Consider the following 6,000-nt stretch of genomic DNA (forward strand, 5'->3'; position numbering starts at 1 on the left):
GACTCATATGAGTACTTCTGCACACACTGAACTGCACATAGACCTCAGTTCTGATAAAGCCACAACTGTCACAGTTCCATGCCCTGCACTGTAAAGCACTATGCAGGGAAATGTTTACATACAGTCAAAGAAAACCTTATTTTGTAACTCGACTTCAGAATTGTAAACACGAATTCTTATGACATCAATTTGTGGCTCAAGAGTTGGGAGTTCGCCTTGTAATTGGAAGGTTGCCGGTTCGAGCCCCGGCTCGGACAGTCTCGGTCGTTGTGTCCTTGGGCAAGACACTTCACCTACCGCCTACTGGTGTTGGCCAGAAGGGCAGATGGCGCGATGTGGCAGCCTCGCTTCTGTCAGTCTGCCCCAGGGCAGCTGTGGCTACAACTGTAACTTGCGTCTTCTTCTTTGGGGTCATCACAGTGGATCGTCTGTCTTTATCTCACCCTAACCCTGAAGTCCTCCTCCATTACACCAGCCTCTGCATGAATCCTTCACTACATCCATGAATCGTCTCTGTGGTTTTCCTCTTTTCCTCCTACCTGGTGGCTCCACCTTTAACATCCTTTGTTATAACTATATAATGATGGTGGTTATTTACTATGACCACCATCCCTCCTCTGCACATGTCTAACCATCTTTATCCTTGTCCCCCAACCACTCAATCTGAGCTATCCCACTAACGTGTTAATTTCTAATCATGTTCACTCTTCAACTCTGCTACCTCCACCTCCTGTCTTTTTGTTAATGCAGACCATACATCAAAGCAGGTCTATTGTCAAGACTTGTATCTTGTAAACCTTCTCGTTCTTGCTGCTATTCTTCTGTCATGTGAACGTTGGTATCCTCGAAAGAGTGACCTTTGCCTTTTAGATGCAGATGGACAGCCAAGTCTTGTCCCGTCGAGGTGCCTCTTCTTCTCGGACGAGAGGTGAAACATCTTCAAGCAACTTAAAGCAACTTTTCTTTCCAAGCTCCTTAGACTACGATGACCTGGACGACTGAGAACCTTCACAGACATAAAGCACAAGTACTACAAATACTATTCAGTAACAAGTTCTTTTTATGTTTTCTGAACACTTTTATGTTTTAACAGAAATGGCTGTACTTTCTGCTCCTTACATTTTCAAAACAAGCTTGTTAACTTCATGTCACTGACAATTTAAAAAAACAACTGGATTTGAGCACAAGTGGAGGTAACGCAGAAAGGACAATTTTATTGGTGCGTTCATCACCAAGACTTATTTGCATACTAAGAGAGGAAAAACAACATAATTTTACAAAATCTTTTATTGTATTATACAGAGTGGTTAAAGTGAGCCAGAACCATTTGGAACAGTGTTTTCTGTGCAGATGCCCATGAACTGTGGTCAGAGTACTTCAGCATAACACTTTAATGTGGAAGGTCATTTTAAATTAAACATTTCCATCAGCTCAACAAATATCATCAAACACACAACTGTTTGTCACACACTGTGTCTGCTAGCTACAGCTGCTGTATTTTCCAGAATTAGATCCTGGGTCCACCCAGTCTACATATCACAGTGACCCTGGGCAAGACACTGAAAACCAAATTGAAATGAAACCATTAGAATGTGAAAGCGTACATGACAGATTAAAAAGCACTTAAAGCACAAAGAATAAAGTGCTATATGGATGTATTTGAACATAGCTTGTTGTAAAAAAAAAAAAAAACACTTTCACTGGTCAGTAAGAATAGAACTGCATTATAAAAACACAAGGCTCTGGTTTAACATGACAGCATAACATGTTCTGGTATAGAGAAACAGGGGTTTTGGTACACTTATACCATTTTGTACCATCATAATCATGCATAGTTATATAGTTACATGCGAATCTGACATCACAATGATTTACTGTATTTGTGCTTCATTAATTTAAACTCTTTAACTTTAAATTTATATAAACATTTTGTTGTAAATCACTGTGAAATGATCAGGACCCACTCAGTGTTCAAGTGTCAATCTGAGTACCTTTATGTTTAAACACAGCATTTCCCACTGCTCCGACACTGTACATATTCCACGGGAAGCCATCTTTCCAGCTCCTTCCCTTCCTGACTCCAGGCACTAAAAAGGGCAGAGTTCATTAGTTGTAATCCCTCTCACCTGTCCCCTTTGTTCTCCTGGGGCAGCCCTGTGAGCTCACCCGACCATCCCTCCATTCCAGCAGAGTCAGAGACCACACCCCTACCACAATCACGAGATTTTGCACTGATCCAGATGAAAGATGACCGATGTGAAAGAATCTGTGAGAGACTTGCAAAACTGACACATGTAACAGTCTTGTGACCCACCATAGCCTGGGAGTATAAAAGATGGACACAGCTTCTGGATCTGAAAAATAAAGCTGATGTGGACATGCCTTCATCCTACATTGTTTTTAATTGTCAGCAGCTGGATATTCATAAAAAATACTCCCAGTTGTATAGAAGACCTCGTTAAATGCTATTCATAACTCAATCACTAGTTTAAAATTGAATTCGAAAGGATCGAATTCGAAGGTCAATTTATAAGTGAGAAAGAAGGATTATCAGTGATCCATGATGACTTACCTCTTGGCTTCGTAACAGATAGTTACTAACTAATGGGTGGCTACATCCATCTTTTATACTGGCTACGCCTGGGACAACTTTCTGAATGTCTCAGAATATGTGCAGAAATGCTCTTACCTTTAAATATGCGCACATGCAAAATTACTAATAGGTTCATGAAAAGTGCGCACTAGCTGATTTTGTTATTACCATCTTTTGAATGTTAGTGAATCTGAATAATTTTAAATTAACAAGGCTGTCAGCATATTATCCCCTATGTCTTTCTACAAGGAAACATGTTGTGTTGTCCCATATCTTGTGGTGAAGCAGAGAAAATACTGAATGCTGTAAGAGAGAAGCCTGCACCACCAAGGCAACAAAGCAGAGAAAGTCTGACTGCAAAGACTGAAACAACAAGAAGACCTTGAGGCCCATTAAATATACACAGTGTGAACACTCGTTTCCTACATTTCCTACATTCACTGTCTATAAAACCTTTTGATACAACATCATCACTTGTACGCAGGTGTTCAGTGGTGTTTTTTAACTTTGTGTGCTTAATTAGTGCAAACAGCACATTCTTTTAGCCGTCAGCAGGTGAAAAAGTGAAGAGATAATTTCTTTTTATGATCTTGTGAAAAAACATAATAGAACACACGTCAGATGGGGAGGCATTAATCACATTTAGAAAGAATTCAGAGAAGATTAAACATATAAGAGCTGCACAATCAACTGAAATGGGAAACCAGAGTATCACACTCAATGCCAGTTTACAAATAGTACATGTTTATTAATGTGACATCTGGTCAGTTGAGGCCATTTGAGTACAGTTAACTCAAATTCATCTTAAAAAAGAAAAAACAGTCTGAGATGATCAACAATGTCACATTCTGATACAAGCAGGCATCAGAAGATGGACATATGAAGGAATGGACAAAGTTGGCAACAATACTTAGGTAGACTGTGGCATTTAAATGATGCTCAGGTGGTACTAAAAAAGAAAATATCCCCCATACCATCATACCACCACTATCAAGAAGAACTGTTAATACGAGACAGAATGGATCCAAGTTTTCATGTTTTATTAGAGCCAAATTCTGACCCTACCATGCAAAAATTGCAACAGAAATCGAGTCTTGTCAGACCAGCAAATGTTTTTCCAGTATTCTGTTGTTCAATTTTGGTGCTTCTGTATGAAGGGTTGCCTCAGGTGCTTGTTCTTAGCTTACAGGAATTAGTGCTGGTGTCATCGTATGCTGCTCATCTGTGCAGGCTGTGCATTCAAAGATGCTTTTCTGCATATTTCAGTTATAATGAGTGGTTATTTAGAGTGCCTGTTTCTTTCTTATCAGCTCAAAGCTCTCTGGCCATTCTCCTCTGACCCCTGGCATCAACAAGGTATTTTCAACCAGAGCACCGCCACTCCCTGGATGTTTTCTGTGTTCTGACTGTTCTCTGTAAACCCTAGAGATGATGGTGGCCAAGGTCTGAGTAACTGCCAATCCACAGTTTTTTTCTCACACAAACAATAAGGCCATTGTGAATTAGCTTTCTTTCTCAGACAAAGAGATCTTCCTCCAATATTTAACAATTTAATATGATAAATTGGATCAGATTGAAACATTTGTGCTGTTTGTCTGCATGTTATTACTTCTATAGTTAAATAAATATCTACTGTATTACCATAAAGTATTTATTATTAGTGGACTTTGACAAGTGGTGAAGGAAATTTTCTTTCAGGAGAGGAAGCAATAAAGCACAATGGAAGACACCTCACTGCTCCTAAAACTGTATTACTGGAAAATTGTGCATAAAATATCAAAAGTAAAAATGACTATTCTGCAGAAAAACGTTCCCCATCAGCATTAAACGGATTAATATTACTGCTGCATATGTTTAAGGTTGAGCGCATTTTAAATACTTTATATTTTGTTTAATGTTCAGCATCATAATCTATAAGCTAAACGTTTGTAGTGGCTGATCTGTGGGGAAAAAACTGAAAACAGTTTTTCATTGGCTAAGAAACACAAGATTCCATATTAATTAAAAAGAAAAAGCATATTAAAATATATTAATAACAAAAAAAAATCAACTGAAAGGTTTAAGCAGTGTGTGACATTGTTTACTGTCAATATCTACAGGGGGAATAAAATCAATGAAAAACGAAGGTGAAGTGTTTTCAACTCATTACATTCAGTCAAACATCTGAAAGCTCTGGCAGGGACTGCACCTTAATAACTGGGTGTTTTATTAGACCAGACATGGTCAGAATTACAGTCCCCTCAGCATTATTGTCCAAGCTTTGCTTGGTAATGTACTGAAGGGGTTATTAACATCTTTTACATATTCCATCTTCTTTACATCACATGTTGGTGAGCAAAAGGAAAGCAGCAAAAGGTTACGAAGATGAATCACTGAAGCTTGTTAATTGCTAATGATAACTGTGGACTCTGGGTGACCTGATCCAACCTTACTATATACCCTTTCGAAAAGGAAAGTTTTAAGCCTCATCTGTCTCCCAGTTCCAAACTGGAAGTTGATTCCACAGAATAGGGTCCTGAAAGCCCCCATTCTGCTTTTAAATACCCTAGGAACTGCAAGCAAGCCCGCAGTCTGAGAGTGGAGATTTTTAATGGGATGATATGGAACTATAAGGTCATAAAGATAAGATGGGGCCTGATTTTTCAAGACCTTATATGTGAGGAGCAAGATTTGAAATTCGTTTATGGATTTAACAGGGAGCCAATGAAGTACTTTTGTTGCGGCATTTTGGATCAACTGAAGACTTTTCAGGGAGTTTTTAGGACACCCTGACAAAAAATGAATTACTATAGTACAGCCTAGAACAGGGGTCTGCAACCTTTAACACCCAAAGAGCCACTTGGTCCCGGTTTCCACGCAAAAGAAAACACTGGGAGCCGCAAATACTTTTTGAAATCTAAAATGAAGATAACACTGTATATATTGTTTGTTTTTTTACCTTTATGCTTTGTGTGAACAACTAAAGTAAGTAAGTAAAGTTTATTTATTAAGCGCTTTTCACAGAGAGGCAGTCACAAAGCGCTGCACACAAATATTAAAATAAACAATGCAATCAATAGACATTATACACAATGTGAAAGATCAAATAAATAATGTAAAGAATATAAAATACGTAGATCAACAAAAGGCTTGTTTGAACAGAAAAGTTTTTAACTGCTTTTTAAAAGAATCCACAGAGCAAATAAGGTGTGTTGCTTATGAAATCCATGAAGTGCTACAGAGAAAATTACATTTTATTTATGTAATTAACACATTTTGAACTCTTAAAGAAATATAACAAAAGGAAAGACACCCAGCTGAACTAAAATGATCCAGCAAACAAAAACTGTTGTGAGCTACCACCCTTATATCGTCTTTGGGCTTTTGGAGCCTTGACCTGACTTTTAAAAAGTAATTGGAAAAAAGCA

Source organism: Neolamprologus brichardi, chromosome 22 (assembly GCF_056152115.1).
Source record: "Neolamprologus brichardi isolate AB-2024 chromosome 22, ASM5615211v1, whole genome shotgun sequence".
NCBI classification, from domain to species: Eukaryota; Metazoa; Chordata; class Actinopteri; order Cichliformes; family Cichlidae; genus Neolamprologus; species Neolamprologus brichardi.